This window comes from Cydia pomonella, chromosome 1 (genome assembly GCF_033807575.1).
Source record: "Cydia pomonella isolate Wapato2018A chromosome 1, ilCydPomo1, whole genome shotgun sequence".
Classification (NCBI taxonomy): Eukaryota; Metazoa; Arthropoda; class Insecta; order Lepidoptera; family Tortricidae; genus Cydia; species Cydia pomonella.
The window spans coordinates 30,534,105-30,552,650 of NC_084703.1; the positions used below are offsets into that span (position 1 = coordinate 30,534,105).

The following is an 18,546-nucleotide window of genomic DNA, read 5'->3' on the forward strand; positions in this document are numbered from 1 at the left end:
ACAAGCGGCCAGTAGTTGGCCGTATTTTCAGTTCTCGTTGTTCACATCATAGATGAAAACCCAAGATATACTTCAAAAAAGCTTAAATACTAATTTATTACTGTCAAAAATATAATGAATATTTTGAAGTAAAAGTCAATCTAATCAAAATAATCACTTAACGAGTGAATAATTGCTCTCACGCGACACGCGGTTTCACTTGGACTGCCATTACAGGTAAAGCGGGGCGCGAGGAATCTTGTAACGATGCCCGGGCATTTTTCATACGTAGACGTTTTAACACGTATTATCAGTTGAAAAAGGTGCCATAGTTTTACGGTACCTTATGTAAAAATTGCGTGCAATTTACCTATATAACACCAGCAACAAACCAGCCTGCGGTTATTGGGTGACTTAGATAGAGGATACTGTGACCACCGCACTGATTAGAGATGCATATTTAATGACCCGCTCATAGGGGAGCGCTCCCAAAGCAGCATTGCGACCAAAATCAGTTCAGATATACACTGTTACGACATTCAATAATGTATAATAATATATATAGATAAGAGTATAACAATAAGATACCTAATTTTTGAACAATTGCGGTACAACTGGTACAAGGACCTACCGTAAAACATAAAAGGGAAAAAGAGCTAGTAAAAAAATGCTTTTTCATATTAAACGTATGATGAATATGATTACAAACATATGTGGCTTCTCATGATATTTACCTAGGTTGGTCCTGGATATTTTGATCCTGAACAGAAATAGGAAACAGTCAAACTGTTTTTTTTTTGCTGACCCTTTTACTGCTGACTGTACCTACTTCTTCTGCATGTACGCATGCGTAGCAAATACTTCGCGAGACGCTGCTAATAGCCTAAACTCGATGTGTTTGTGTTCTCCATCGAGGACTAGGTACCTTTTTTGGGTACCGTCCGACTGCATCATCAGATCAGCTCCATGTTAGCATATTGTTACATTGTTATTGGAATCACGGAAGTACTCCGAATTCAACCAGATCAGATTCCGGGAAGTGCTTTATATTTTGGTTACAAGATTTTAAGCTCACATGGACAAATAACCGCAGTGAAGCTAAGTAAAAGAGCGTAAGAATTAGGAAAGGTTTCCTCTAAGACCATTTCAGCGTAACAGCACCGAATCTGGTCACTGCTGTCGATGCCATACCTTTGTAATTAAATCATAATAAACTAGCTGACCCGGTGAACTTCGTGTCAGCTATCGTATTCGTATAGATAGATAGATTTATTTGTTTCATAATACAGATTACATTATAAATTGCAGGCATGTCAATCTACAAGAATTCATATTATGATCGTCAAAACAGATATACAAAAACATAATCAATAATTTTTTTACGAATATCATCTTATGATTAATTTATACCAATAAACCGGAGTTCATCTTCGGTAATCAGGTAGTCTCTCCAATCTAACCTCTGACAGAGGTTTTTCTATAGGAGACAAATTTCTGTAAAAATCGCTTTTACACAATTCCATGTAACTACCTCTACCTAATATCGAATAAAAGACAAGTACCTGGGCGACCGAGCATTGCTCCGTTATAACTATTTATTGTAATATGGTGGTGGGTGTATGTATAGGTAATAATCTTATCTACATTTTTTTACTAAATTAAACTTGTCTAAAACAATAAAAATTAATTTTTTTTTATATAAACTTGAACATATAAAAAGAAATAAAGTTAGTCACCGGGCGAGATTCGAACCCGTAACACTCGTTTAGCAGTCCGCGTCTTAACCCGCTGGACCAGACGGACAGTGGGGCCGGCAACACGAAATTAGCGACCATATTCTGCGTCGAAAGAAAAACGCATGAAAACTCGAAAACACGCGTTTTCCCAAACATAAGACTAATCTAGATAGATTGTATACCCCCAAAAACCCCCATATACCAAATTTCAGCGAAATCGTTAGAGCCGTTTCCGAGATCACAGAAATGTATATATATATATATATATATATATATATATATATATATATACATACAAGAATTGCTCGTTTAAAGGTATAAGATTTAATAATGTATTAAGTAAATTATCAAACTTAAAGAAAAAACTATGTTTATGAGAAACACCTCATTAAATTCTCTCAGAAGACGCTGTTCTAATAGTCTTAAGAGACATGTAATATATTCAATTCGCCCTTTTATTTTAAATACGATTGTATTTAATTTTATAGAATAGTATGTACGGATTACTACAACAATGCGCAATTTAACAATTCTCACTAAATAAAATGAAAAATTCTGTAAAAATCGCAAATACACAAAAATGGAAATTCCATGTAACTACCTCTACAGGTGAACACTTCAATTCGCCCTTTTATTTTAAATACGATTGTATATAATTGTATAAAATAGTATGTACAGAGTACTAGGTATCTCCAATTTACAAAAATGGATCTAAAAGTGACCCCAACAATTACCGTCCTATATCATTACTCAATGTTTTTTCTAATATCTTGGAAAAAATAGCCAATACTCGTCTCACAAAATTTCTGGACAAAAACAAAATTCTCTCAGACAATCAGTTTGGCTTTCGGAAGGGAATGTCAACAGAGTCCGCAGCCATCCATCTATCGAATAAAATATCCAGCTCTCTGGATGGGGGAAACCAATGTCTCGGGGTATTTTTTGGATCTCTGCAAAGCATTTGATTCGGTTTCGATCGATATCATACTTAGAAAGCTTGAGGCATCGGGTGTAAGAGGGATATCTCTCGATTGGTTCCGCAGTTACCTCACACACACTCACACACATACATACTAACAGGGCAAAATAAATAAAAGTTTGTAAAAACCTGTATATTATGGTTAGTATCAGAGGAGAAAGTATTCACGTGTGAAGGAAGGCCGGGCGAACTGAGAGGCGGTGGGCGGTAGAAGACGGCCCGCGCAGTTTAATTTCCCACGAGGTCGATCTCAGCGCCGCAGTGCTCAACCCGCGGGAATTAATTGCCAGTAATGAATAGTCAAGTGAACAACCGTTAATTATGTGTACCTATAATATTTGGTATAATGGTGGTCGGTATTCCACAGAAAGCCTTCTACGACGAAGTGATAGCATGTTTTGGCAAGGTCTTATTTGTATGTCCATTTCTTATTATTAGTATACGTGACGTATATATAGGTTGCTCTCAGTTGTATGAAGGGAATTGGGAAATAAGGTCACAGTGCCTCTAGAGACAGTTAAATAAGTAGAAAAACTGTTAGATATCAGAGGTTACTTTGCTCAGACCCGTCAGTCCGCACATGACATTTTGAATAGATATGACATTCTTGTGATGGTAAAATAACTGAATATTCTCAAAAACGGACGAAATAATCGACTTTGCCGGTTTAGAATTAGGAGTGCATAGTTAGTAGTCAGACAAAAATGAATAAGTTAACAACATTGCAAAATCGATTTTCGTGACAGCATTATTACATAAGTGTTGAACAAATAGGTATATCTTTGTTGATATTCTGTCCCGTCAGCCAGCCATATTAGCAGTTTGTTCGGTTAATTGATGTACAGTCGAGTTCCCATACATCTTGGTTATTTCAAAAACCCGAACTGCTAACAATACGTCACCTATGCTCAAAATCGTGGTTAACAAGTGAATTAATAAAGAAAATTATTGAATAGAAAGATATGCTAAAAAGAAGAGTGTATCGAACACAGGTTCCACCTTTTCGTAGTGTTTTAGCAAAACGATTTGACCCTTACATCTTTTAGCCGCCGCACTGTGGGCTGAAATTCGGCTTTCATTGACATTCTATGTTATTATACTGCGGCGAAATGAGCTGGATATTTTACCTGTGTCGTATATACTTATTAGACTACGGCGCACTGTGGGCTGAAATTCTGCTCTCATTGACATAGGAAACCGAACCGAAGTTGTTACTTTTATGTTTTTTTTTTTATTGAAATAGGTTTTGCCAGCATTGTTATGGTAAAAACCTATGAGTCTTAGACGATTTGGAATGAACATTGTCGAGTTACGTTTTTTTTTTTTTTTAATAAATGTATGAGTCAGGAACAAGGAGTCATTATGTCTCAAGAACCGCAAAACAAACCGTAATATCTTCGCAGGTGGTTATACTACGAATTATTTGCGATTTTTTGGTATACTACATATATTCGTCACGGGTGCGGTTTTTTATAGTACATTGTGCAACGAGGGGGGTAAGTTAAATCTTGGAAGCGAGGGTGGTAATTCTCGACAGCCGCAGGCTGTAGGGAATTAAAAACCCGAGTTTTTCATCACACTTGCGAAGAAAAAACTAAATTATTAAAATATTAAAATTATTCTTAAATACGGTGACAAATAAAACATTCGTCCGCCATATTGTCATTTGTTGACAGGTTAGGCATCGAAGGCATCCGACCTATTCGACATTCAGCCACGATTGACAATTGTTAAAATGTTTTAAACGGCTATTAAATTAACCTAATGAAATATTTTACATATAATTATTTAAAAAAAGTACACAACATTTTAAGATTTTTACAGTACATATGGTGCTACTTTACCGCACTAGTGCGAAAATTAGCATATCAAGTTACTGTGTCGAACATTTAAACGGCCATATGTACTGTAAAACTTTGTACCATACATGAGCGAATAGGTAATTCGCAACTCGTGTCGATTTAAAACACTCCATACGGTCGTGTTTTAATTTATCGCCTCTCATTTCGAATTTCTTATTTTTCGCACTTGTATCGTAATGTACTATTTTGATTGAAATGGGTTTTTCTCACTGTGTTTGCTGTTAAAAGTTTCAGACGATTTGAGTTGAGAATAGCAATGATGTTTTTTCAAAGAAAATGTATGGAGCCAGAGCAAAATATCAAAATATCACAAGAACCGCAACAAATACGGTAATATCCTCGCTGATGGACTACGAATTATTTGTGATTTTTTTGCATACTACATATGTATATCCGTCACAAGAACGTTAAAAAAAAAATTGATTCTATAGAAAAAGCGCAAAAATGAGGACGTTCTGAATATGCTTCTTTTATCTTCAGATCCCTTAATTACAGCTACAAGACCGATATTGGATGCCAAGAAGAAGCAGGCGTATTTTCCTGAAACTCTAAAGCTAATTCAGTTTCACAAACCTGAGTCAGAGGCTTGTATAGAACCCATTTCCGAATTCAACTCTGACAAAAGTGATTTAGATGATTCAGTTTTATTTAGTCTTATTAATTTAGCTATTTTTTTATTGTGTAATATTCTTGTTAAAATTACGTTTTTATTTCATTTGTTTAATACTAATTTGATGGACCATATTTTGACATTCAGTTTTAATTTGAAATGTGCTTTTACGGCATTAAATATTTTAATTTGATTGCTACGATTTATTATTTATTTGATTACAACTAATATGTAATTCATAAGTTAGAAAAATAATGCTGAGCAAACCCCATTTCAATAAAAAAAACCCTAAAATGTTGACTTTGGTTTTTGTGCTTTTTCCATAGAAATAATTAATGATTTAAAACAAGTACCTGTCAAAAATATTTTTGACACACACTATTATTGCCGACTGCACTTTCTCATTTTTGTACGTCTATTAAGTACTTCTTGAGACCTTTCAAATGACCCTAAACTGTGTTTACGTTTTTCCATCGAAGAGTTCCTTTGGCTACCTTCCGACTGCATCATCAGATCAGCTCCATGTTAACATACTAAGTATACCAAAATTCATCTCAAACAGACACCAGGAAGTGGTTCAAATTTATGTTACAAGATTTGAAGCACATATATATACAAAGAAGATACGCGGTGAAGCAAAATAAAAGTGTGTAAAAAACACACTGTGACGGGTATATGTCGTATGCCAAAATATCACAAATAATTCGTAGAATAACCGTCTGCGAGGATATTACCGTATATGTTGCGGTTCATGAGATATTTTGAATTTTTTGTTCCGCCGTCATACACTTTTTTGAAAAAATAAATGATGACTACTGTTTTCAATTAAAATCGTCCAAAACTTATAACTTAGCATAAACACACAACGCAAAACCCATTTCAATCAAAGAAATCTTAAAATGTTGACTTAGATTTGTGCTTTTTCCATAGAAACAATTAATGATTTAAAAAAAAACCGCACCCGTGACGGATATACAGTGTGTCCCTAGCCATTGGAAAAAGCCGAAATGTACATATGCATTAGGGTATTTAGAACCAGTGTACAAAGTATCCTAACAACCGATGTAGCGGTTTCGAAGAAAATAACAAATTACCATTGTTTACTTTAGAGCAGCCTGTATGTGCTAGTAGCTCCTATGATAATATCCTCAAAAGAAGAGTATGGAACCTCCTTCGACCTTTTTGATTATTATTTTTTATGACACTAATAAGCTACTGATTTTTGAAAAATGTCATCCTTATCAATAATTTCGAACAAATTGTCAAAAACACTACTAAAGATTAACACAGTGTGTTTCTTTTTCTTGTCGATTATTGCAAATAACTTTTGTTAAAAAAAAAATATTTTTATGTTTTGTTCTAATTAAAAAAATATTAACGTCAGAGCATTCCTGAGAAGTAATCCTACGTGGGATTTCAGGGTTTGTCCAACGGCTAAGGTCACCCTGTATGTAGTATGCAAAAAAAGCCTACAAGGTAATTCCGGTTTGTTTAGCGGTTCTTGAGTAATAATTATTTCTTGTTCTGCTCCATTCCTTTTTTTTTGTAATTCGTAACTCGACATGTTTCATTCAAAATCGCCTAAAATTCATAAGTTACCTAACACTGCTGGGCAAAACATATTTCAATAAAAAAACATAAAAATAACAACTTAGGTTTCTATGTCAATGAGAGCCAAAGGGTCTAGCAGGCTAAGCGAACAAGAAGTGCCCCCAACGACGGATTTTGTCGATATTTCTGGTTTATTATTATATCGTATGGCTTTTCCTGAATGAAGATTTACAAAAAAAAGAAATATACATATAATTATAGTTTTAAATCTAAATTGAGCAGCCAATCCCTTGCATCTGCTGTGAGGGCAATCAGGTCTTGCATGCCTCCGGCAAACCGCCTCTTAGGACATTTCTCTACGATGTGAGCGATTGTTTGGATAGGCTCCCCACAGTCACAGGCTGGTGTCGGCGAAATTCCCCATCTGTGGAGGTTGTGATTGCAGCGCCCCACTCCCGTTCGGATACGGTTTATAGTGACCCAAATCTTCCGTTGTTCTTTAAAGCCAGTCGGCAGTTTAGTGGGGTCTATGTTGGAGTCACCATCTTGTTCTTGCCACTGCTTTCTCCACTCCGCAGAAACATTAAATGGCTCTTGGCCCTGTAGCTGGTAGTCAGACCAAATAGGTTTGCGGGATGGAAGGCGCGCTCGAGGAAGGTGGTCCAGCGTCTCTCTTATCGGCAGTGCCTGAGTGGATGATTTATCCCATTCTCGTGCAGCAGCCTGAGTTCTTCTGATGTCCGGAGGAGCAATGTGCGACAGCACGGGGAGCCATCTGGTCGGGGTAGGTAGCAAGCTGCCAGATATCGTTCGCATGACTCGGTTCAGCTGAACATCTACTTTGCTGGTATGAGCGCTTTTATACCACACTGGCGCACAGTATTCCGCCGGAGAATATACAAGGGCCATAGAAGATGACCGCAGAACATCAGTTCGAGCACCCCACGAAGTCCCGGCCAGCTTATTTATGAGGTTCACCCGTGTCTTTACCTTTTGGCTTAGGTTTTCAATATGTGCTCTATATGTAAGTGACCTATCCAACGTGATTCCTAGGTATTTCGGATTAGGATTATGGCGGATTTTTTGATCGCAGAAAGTAACATCCACCTCTCTGTTTGCCAGGCTGTTTGTTAGGTGGAAAGCGGTAACCTCTGTTTTTGAAGGATTCGGGTGGAGTCTCCATTTGGTGTAGTACCGATGTAAAGCATCCAAGTCTCTCGCGAGCACAGCTTCGCCGGCTTCAAAACTTTTGGTCTGAATTGTGAGCGCAATGTCATCGGCGTACAGAAATTTATGACTCTGAGTGGGAGGCATGTCGCTGGTGTATATGTTAAACAGGAGGGGAGCCAGAACTGAACCCTGCGGAAGTCCGTTCTTCAGCAGCTTGTATTTACTGGCTGTGTCGCCTAAGAGCACGGTAATCTTTCGTGGCCCCATCATGTTCCCCAGGAGACGAAGGATTTTCGGAGACGGAATAATCCTGCCTACCTTGTGGATCAGTCCGCTAACCCAGACAGTGTCATACGCTGCACTTAGATCCACGAAAGCTGCCAAAGTTTTCCATCCTCGCTGAAATCCGGCTTCGATATGGCTACTAAGCGCTAAAACCTGGTCGCAGCAGCTTCTACCGGCACGAAAGCCTGCCTGCTCAGCGCGGATATGTTTATTCACTTCATCCTTAATTCTGTTGTATAGCAAGCGCTCCAGTAGCTTAAAAGTAACACTTAACAGTGATATGGGCCTGAAATTAGCCGGATCATCTGGAGTTTTTCCGGGCTTTAGTATGGCTATTACCTTAGACTTCATAAAAACGGCGGGTAATATACCAGTTTGATATTTCTGGTAGTGTACTGTTAGGTCCTAAGGACCCTCCATGCTTAACATCAGACCTCGATTCTCTTTTGTTTGCGAGTTATTCAGGATAACGTAAAATAATTAGGGTATCATTGAAAGTGTCATATTTTATAAACGATTCAAGTTACGTGAACCAAACAAAATTATATTTGATAACAATAAAAAAAACTACAAAATGCATATTTTTTACCAGCATCCTGTCCTTAAACTTCATTGCAAAAAATATAAATATTTTTTTCGTTCCAATTATTTTTTTACTTTTCGCGGAGGTACACCTCCAAAAAAAATATGCATGAGTAGCCACTAATTCCCACTACATACACATATAAAAATATTTGCACAAATGTTCGTGCTTCATGTCAAAAAAACGATTCTCCAATAAGTAGTCACTGGCATTATATGTACAGATAGAAGTACCAGTGCAGTTTGAAGATTAGTGTGTAGGTATACAAACTCTTCTAATAAACCTATTTGGAGTGCATCAACGATGACGTGTCAGCTTTGATAACATCTGACACATAATATTATCTGCATTTGTTTTTTGCATTTTGTAGTGGAAAATGGAAAACTTTACGTGCAAGTCTTGTAAAAAAACATTAAAAAATATCCGTGGGAAACAAAAATGCATAGAAACAGAGCAAGAGGCTGATTTATATAGCAAATGCACTAATATGTTAATTTGCATAAATTAAGTGTCGGCTTTTATTGTATAAACATAAAGCAGTATGCATCGGAGGTTGCAGACGAAGAGCCAGCATCGCCAATTGTTGTGCATGTACTCGCAGAAGTTGATGCTACTGCTTTATGTTTATACACTAAAAGCCGACACTTACCACACAATAAATCATTTATGCAAATTAACATATTAGTGCATTTGCTATATAAATCAGCCTCTTGCTCTGTTTCTAAGCATTTTTGTTTCCCACGGATATTTTATAATGTTTTTTTACAAGACTTGCACTTAATGTTTTCCATTTTCCACTACAAAATGCAAAAAACAAATGCAGATAATATTATGTGTCAGATGTTATCAAAGCTGACACGTCATCGTTGATGCACTCCAAATAGGTTTATTGGAAGAGTTTGTATACCTACACACTAATCTTCAAACTGCACTGGTACTTCTATCTGTACATATAATGCCAGTAACTATTTATTGGAGAATCGTTTTTTTGACATGAAGCACGAACATTTGTGCAAATATTTTTATATGTGTATGTAGTGGGAATTAGTGGCTACTCATGCATATTTTTTTTGGAGGTGTACCTCCACGAAAAGTTAAAAAAAATTGGAAGGAAAAAAATATTTTTATTTTTTGCAATGAAGTTTAAGGACAGGATGCTGGTAAAAAATATGCATTTTGTAGTTTTTTTTTATTGTTATCAAATATAATTTTGTTTGGTTCATGTAACTTGAATCGTTTATAAAATATGACACTTTCAATGATACCCTAATTATTTTACGTTATCCTGAATAACTCGCAAACAAAAGAGAATTGAGGTCTGATGTTAAGCATGGAGGGTCCTTAGGACCTAACAGTACACTACCAGAAACATCGTCAAAATCCGTCGTTGGGGCACTTCTTGTTCGCTTAGCCTGCTAGACCCTTTCAGCCCACAGTGCGCCGTAGTCTAATATATACGACAGAGGTAAAATATCCAGCTCATTTCGCCGCAGTATAATAAATAAAATAAACAAGACTTCCATGTAACTTCTTACCGGCAGCGCCACGAGCACGCTCGATGAAAAATTCTAAGCGGTGAAAAGGTCAAAGACTACAAAGTTGGATAGCCCAAATTCGAAATAGTTGAAATTTTCAGATGAAAAATTAACTCTATTTTATTATTATTACTTTAGTTATAATGCAAAAGTACTTCATTGCAGACAATAGTACATTTCGATGCTAGTGCGGAAAGTATGTCATTACTTCACGAGTACCGAGGCTTGTGGTAAGAGCAAGACTCGGGAATGACATTTCCGCACGTGTATCGAACGGCGTTTTTTAAAACAGTTGCGAAAAAATATGAAATCAAAAAGTACTTTTTTATACGACCACGAGTATTTTTAATATTATGGACGGCCGGTCTGGCCTAGTGGGTAATGACCCTGCCCATGAAGCCTATGGTCCCGGGTTCAAATCCTGGTAACGGCATTTATTCGTGTGATGAGCATGGATATTTGTTCCTGAGTCATGTGTGTTTTCTATATATTTAAGAATTTATAAATATTTACATATTATATATATCGTTGTCTAAGTATCCTCAACACAAGCCTTTAATAAGGCTTGTGTTGAGGATACTTAGACAACGATATATATAATATGTAAATAATAGCTTACTGTGGGACTTAGTCGATTTGTGTAATAATGTCCAATAATATTTATTTACAGTACATATGGGGCTACTTTATAGCACTAGTGCGAGAAGTAGCATATTACGTTACTGTGTCGAACATTTAAAGGGCCATATGTACTGTAAAACGTTGTACGATACATGTGCGAATAGGTAATTCGCAACTCGTGTCGATTTAAAACACTCCCTTCGGTCGTGTTTTAATTTATCGCCACTCGTTTCGCATTTTCTATTTTTCGCACTTGTATCGTAATGTACTATTATATTATACCTTTAAACGAGCAATTCTTGTATATATATATGTATATATATTTCTGGGATCTCGGAAACGGCTCTAACGGTTTCGCTGAAATTTGGTATATGGGGGTTTTTGGGGGTATACAATCGATCTAGATTAGTCTTATGTTGGGGAAAACGCGTGTTTTCGAGTTTTCATGCGTTTTTCTTTCGACGCAGAAAATGGTCGCTAATTTCGTGTTGCCGGCCACTGTCCGTCTGGCCCAGCGGGTTGAGACGCAGACTGCTAGAAACGAGTGTTACGGTTTCGAATCTGGCCCGGTGACTAACTTTTGTTTATTTTTAATATGTTCAACTTTATATATATATTTTATTATTTTTTATTGTTTTAGACAAGTTTAATTTAGTAAAAAAATGTAGTTAAGATTATCACCTATACACCACCATATTACAATAAATAGTTATAACCGAGCAACGCTCGGTCGCCCAGGTACTATTTATTTATTTTGCATGTTCTGTAAGAAAAACAATTGTAAATATGAAATATTATTCCCTGAGTATTTACGATTATTTGTGTATCGTATATTTAAATTGTATGAAAACAATATTGAATATAGACACACTAGCCCCGTCACATCTCCACCGAACTTCCGTGAGGGCAGCGGCAGCGGCAGAGGCGGCGGAGAACGCCAAGGTAGGAAAATACAGGGGTATCGGCGCCGAGTACAATTTTATTCCATTCGGTGTCGAGACCCTTGGTCCGCGGGGCCCTGGCGCTCTGAGTCTCTTCAAAGATCTTTCTAAGAGACTCAGAGACGCCACAGGAGATCAAAGAGCTGGCAGCTTCCTCGCTCAACGCATCAGTCTAACGATCCAGCGAGGAAATGTTGCCAGCGTCTTCGGTACTATGCCGCAGGGGCCATTTTTAGATTTAATTTAGTCACATTTAAGTTTTAGTTTACATTATTAATTGTAATTATTACTTTTAAAAATACATTTTATGATACTTTTATAAATTAAAGTTTAATTTATTATGATAAACAAAGAATATTGAATATTGCCTTCTTCAAAACCTTCATGCAGTAAGAAAAAACGCCTCTGCTTTGACAGGCGTTTCGGCAGCTATTCCGTTCCATTCAGACAACTTATTAAGAACGGTTTTTCAAAATTCAATATTAAAAAATAAACGTGTTATAATGATGAAGAGGTAAGTAATAAAATATGAAATATGCTTATATTTATTATTTTTACATTAACAGTAGGTTTTTATGTGGATTACGACTTTTAAAGGAAACTAACATTAATACTCATCAATAAGTAGTCATGAATTGAAACAAGTGGAAAAATAAAAAGCACTACTTCGCGAAATCCAACTTTCCGCATGCTAAACAGCTACGTAAAGTAGCACTTTCTGAGCAACTGTATTAAAAAATAACATTTTCATGAAATGAGCTATACTAAGCCCACGGGCGTAATACTTTTTTTTTAATTCCGCCCATGGGCATAACTTTTTTCAAATTGGTCAAAATGAGTTTTACCTTTAAAATACTGACGCTCAAACATTTTTTTTGTATGATTATAGATATTTAATTTTATTAATTTAATAGCCGTTTAAAATATTTATGTAATATAATGAATATGAGGTCAAAATTAAACAAACGCCCGCCATCTTGGATTTCTGCATTTTGGTTCTGATCGAGATGAAAATCGATATCTAAGGATCCGAGCGAGCCTTCATTGTGATATATATAAATTTCTCCGTGTTTGCTTTTATATGATGATTTTTGAATGATGATCGTGATAAGAGCAAAAATGGAGATATTCAAGATGTCGGACGTTTCATTCAAAATGGAGGGCGCTTTTACCAAATATAACTTCAGAATCATAATAAAGGGCCGCTCGGATCCTCAGATATAGATTTTCACCTTAATCGGATGAAAAATTCTAAAATTCAACATGCGGCATTTTTTTTATTTTGATCCTAAATTCGTAAATAAAAGGCTTCTCGCATCCTCAGATATCGGTTTTCATCTTGATTAGAGTAAGATCCAAAATTCCAAATGCCAGCTGTAATTTTCCAATTTTGACCTATCAAATTTACATTAATTTACATCTGACATATTTCTGTGCCACCCAACTAAACGTCGCAGGTGCCCTATAAGACGAACGACACAATGTATTAATTGATTCGAAGGCTTAATTGCCTTTAAACACGTGCGATAGAAGTACAAATAATAAGCCTTTAAAATAAAATAATAAATTATCATACAAAAATATTGCATTTAAAACTAGTCTATATTGCATGAAACCGTCTACTTAGAGCTGGTTCCCATTGACATGTATTTTCAAGTGACAACGCTACAGCCAATCACAGCGCCTCATTTTATAATATACCAATCGTAGTGCGGGTGGTTTAAATTGGCTAATCATGGTCAAATGAAGTTACGTCGAAGAAATCAAGACCTGAACTTTGACGAGTTGCAATTGGTCCGTTATTAGTATTGCGTGTCTTCTATGTTTTTTTCGTTCGCTGGAATAACCCCACAAATCTCGACAAGAAACGGAGTTGCCCGGCTGCGTATCCATATTAGGCTCGCTACGTTCGGCTGCAGTCTGCAAACCTTCGTTTCCCGGCCTCTATAGTAATGTACTATTTAGAACGTTGGATTGGAAAGATGTTTGTAAACTCGACTGTACCAGGTTTTACTAAGATGCCATTTTTAAGAAAAAAAAATGTGGCAAAATCGGTAACTATTCCAATTATGAAGCGAAATTAATAAAATAAACTATCACAATGAAAAGGTGAGTTGTATTTACGTTATAATTTAACTGTGAATGAACAAATAATAGGGGAGAAGCTTTTGAAGCCACAGCCGCATAGTACTGCATTATTCCGGCAGTTATAGAGCGAATGCATATATGGATAGAGATAATGTTTTCGCAAGGTTACTGGTTACATAGTCAAATTGTACAAAATTAATATATTCACCATACTAAAAAATAAAATAGGTATCTTGACATGTCGTGTGAAAGCAGCATCAATTATAAACGGATAGCGTTGTTGCTCTACAAGTGCTCTGATTTTCAAACATGCAAAAACTATATTAAATGCTAACGCAATGGCTTTCATCAGCGCTAACCTGATTTCTGTTTTCGCACGAGTTGCATTCATTAAGAACAATGCAAGTCGCAAAGACCCGTTGTTGTCGCTGGTAGTTCATTGAACTAGTTCGTAAACCATTAATGATAAAAATAAACCCTAACAAGATTTAAAGCATATATTTATTAGAATCCTGATTGAGTCACATTAAGCGGATATGAAAAGATGATTAACACCTCGATAAATACATATGAGGAGTACATGTGGGTTGGACAGAAGAGGAATTCAGGAGCTAGAAGAGGATGAAGAGGCACTTAAATACGAGAAAAAAATGTAACTAGAGATTTTTCGGACGATCGACGTGTTCCTTATGTCCAAATTTAGTTACCATACCTAACCACTAATAATTCAATATGTGTTCGGACGAAATAACTAACGAAGAAATGATCATTGATTGCACCCCACCTGAATTAAGAGCCGCCGGCAAAATCAAAGGCGAAATATATGGTTACTTATGACAATTTTATAAATTGTAAAACCAAAAAAAATGCCCGCAGTTTCTCAGAACGTGTTTTTTGTATATTTCAAAAAACTGGCAGAAACTAAAAAGTCTTCAACATTGTGGGCATTGTACTCCATGCTTAACGTTTTGTTTACTAAGCATTTTTTACCCCGAAATGCATTGTGTTTTAGTATTTTAAACTGTAACTCGACAATTTAGACTACAGCGCTGAATATATAAGTTTAGTTTATCTACATATCTAGCGACAAGTACCTACTGCTATTGAGTTCTGATTGATTATTGAGATTGAGAAGAGGTTGTAATATAATTTAATTTTGGTTGCAACTAATTTAGATTCTAAAAGTTCGTTCAGAAACGTGCTTTCGTACTTTATTAAAGTAATATGATAATAAATATAGATGAATATGTCTAAGACTAAGATTATGACGAACATCCCCGGTAAATCGATTCCAATCATTAAGGTTGGGAACGAAATACTAGAGGTGGTCGAGTAGTACTCGTATCTTGGACATATTCTATCATTTGACAAAACACACCAGCAGAAGGAGATCTCCAGGAGAATTCAGCTGGTTTGGGCGGCATTTAATAAATTAGCGGACATCCTGAGACCTGCTAACATTCCACAATGCCCGAAAACTCGCCTCTTCAATCAATGTGTCCTGCCCACCATGACCTACGGTGCCGAGACATGGACGCTCACCAATGAGGCTGTGCATTAAATCCGTGTAGCACAGAGAGCCATGGAGCGCGCCATGCTCGGTATCAAGCTTCAAGATCGAGTAAGGAATGTCGAGATCCGTCGTCGCACCAAGGTGCTAGACGTGGGTTGCGTCATTACCAACCTAAAATGGTGTTGGGCGGGACATGTTGCTAGGCAGAATGATAGCAGGTGGACTAAAATGTCAACGGAATGGTGGCCGCTTTCGGATGAAAGAAGCCCCTGGCGTCCGTTGGCTCGTTGGGTGGACGACATTCGGAAAATTGCGGGACACTTCTGGATGCGATTAGATCAGGATCGGGGCAAGTGGCGTACTGGAAGAGAGTATGGAGTATTGGCGCCTAGCCTTTTTTAAGACATGATTTTCTGAGTTATTTGAACTTAACAGATTAAACATTAAAGGTACTAAATCCTGGCGTAATAAAAATAATTGTACCTTAGCGTTTTTTCTTAAAAATTAAATCGATAACTTGAAAAATTATAACGCCTGCAACATTGTAATAGCAAGCAAAATATAAAATGAGTAAAACTTGGAAAGCACAAATAAAATGACTCATATTATAATTGAATATGAAGGTACAAAAAAGGTACAAAAATTTGGCTTTTATAGAATTTATCAATAACCACGGGAACATAGCGTAATAAAGTACACCCGCCATTCTGACTGTCAGGATGGCGGGTGACCTGTTTTTTGATCATAACTTTACGTACCGTGAGGTACAAATTTTTTTAAACGAGGTACTAAATAGTACAAATTAGGTACAAAAATATGGTATGCTTTTCATTTGATTTTATTTAGGTACACCCGCCATTCTGACTCTCACCTTATATTGTTGAATAAGTTACTGGCTATATTACATTCAGCAAATTTTAGTATCATTCTGTCGCGTAAAATAAATATTTTCGGAAAATAAGTGTATGTGCATTGTGCATATAATAAGCGTTAGTATTTTCTTTATTTGTCTTAACTCTTAAGTATAGAATTTTTATAATATGCATATAATAATAAAATACCAAAACATAAAAAAATGCATACAAAGACATTATAAAATACCTAACCTAGAATGCCGCCAGGGCGTTTATTATTATGAAAATTCGATATATATACTTTCAGCAATTACAAAAGATAGGTTGTAAAACTCTGTTTAAACTTGGCCTAGGTATCAAATACAGTTTGGGTATTAAATACAAAATTTGGGTACATAAATTAAAAATCATACTTCATCATTCAATTCATTAAAAACATAAGTTTTCTTTTTATGGATATCTACTAAAAATACTGTACAAGTTTACATTAAATTAAAGTAAAAAATATTCAATGCATTGATAAAGATTTAGTTTACGAGTATATTCCTAATTTGAGCTGCCTATCTAAGTATACCTATAATATAGATATAATTTTTTTTAAACGAAATGCGGGAATTTTCGTCATATGCATATTACGTTTTCTACTTGGTATCCCAAGGTGTTGCACCGGAAAATCCCATCACTGCTAATAAACGTTTAAATAAATATATATAGTTGTTGAATATCCAAACTCTTTGGTGTGGACGTACGGATTACGGTCCGAAATAAATTTAAAAAAGCTGGAAAAGTAAAATCAATAGTTCCCAAAAACCAACTTTGCGAACGCTAAAAAGCTACTAATGTAGCACTCTTTGAGCAACTGTATTAAAAACATTAATTTCGATAATGCTTGACAAGATTCAAACGTATCGCTTTCATCTTAAGGAAGAAGTTTACTCGTGCTTGTAACGAGCGACTATCTCCGGGCGTGTTTCCACGGCGCTTGCTTGAGGAAGCAATAAACATACACCTTAACTACAGTTACCATTACTGCCTGTATGTGATAGCATCGGGCCGATCGCGTGTACATATCAGCGGCTTCTCAGACGTGTCAATAATGTCTTATCGATTTTGGGTGCGCATGCCGCACTCGGCACATCAGATGCTTATTTTTTCTAAAGGATCTAGACCACATTGCTTATTGGATTCGGATAAAATTAAACCCAGGTCATCCGAACGGAGGTCATCCAAACGAATCCTCAGCTAGCAAGCACCTATCGAAAGCAAAATTAAATATTTGTATAATTATTATGTTGCAGCTTAGGCTAATAGGAAATATAATAATTTACGCTAAAGATTTTTAAAATTAAACAAATCACTAAATGAAATTATCAACATTTAATTTCATAAAGTGAGCTATTTTATGTATCGAAAGAATATTAAATTCGAAGGTATACGTGTTTGAAGACCGTAAGAATGTCTTTTCCGCCAAAATAGGCTTTATTTCTTAATTATGACAACAATTCCACAAAACAGATAGGTACTGAAGTCAATCACATGTATGTACTTCACTTTTCATACCTACGCTCGGCGGTCGCTCTAGGGTTGTCAACTATGGCTTATACACTAAAAACTATCTTGGTAGTGCCCCTCGTATCTAGTTATTTAATTTATTTTTGAGAATTGAGAATGAAATTTGTCACAGAAAATATCTTACGACGATTTCGACATTGGCGAAATGCACTAGTATTATATTTTAAAGTATAATAAATTCGCATTCTCATGTACAATTATCCTACAAAACAAAATGATAAACCTGACTACTATTACAATACAAAAAGCTTACAGAACATAAACATACAAAATTTTACGTTTGTCAATTTTCACTATCGAAAATCCCTTATACCTTCTAAACGGATTACCCCAGTTACACAATTTCCATTGCACTATCCGTTTTAGACCCAAACCTATCAAATGGCACTAAAAACCACACAACATCTACACAAAAAGAAACATGTTTTCAAACATACGTAAGGTGGCATGAATTTACAAACGATTATACAAAACGGTCTTAGATATATTCTTCGGGGGCTGGGTCGGGGCGCTTACCTACCTACCTAACTGTGCGTGTCTCAAGCGTATGGGCACTCGCGCTCGCACTAGTCCCAACCAGTCCGAGATATCGTGTCCGTGAGCAGTGTCTATTAGGGATTGCAAATATTCGAAACTTTCAAGTATTCGAATATTCGATTTTTTTCTG

At 36.2% G+C, this 18,546-nt stretch overlaps 1 protein-coding gene across 5 annotated transcripts in view; it reads right to left on the minus strand.

Annotated features, from left to right (window-relative positions):
- The window catches only part of LOC133528258 (maternal protein pumilio), a 476,367-nt gene that overhangs the window by 289,392 nt on the left and 168,429 nt on the right, over positions 1–18,546 (minus strand). The gene's annotated exons all lie outside the window — the stretch shown is intronic.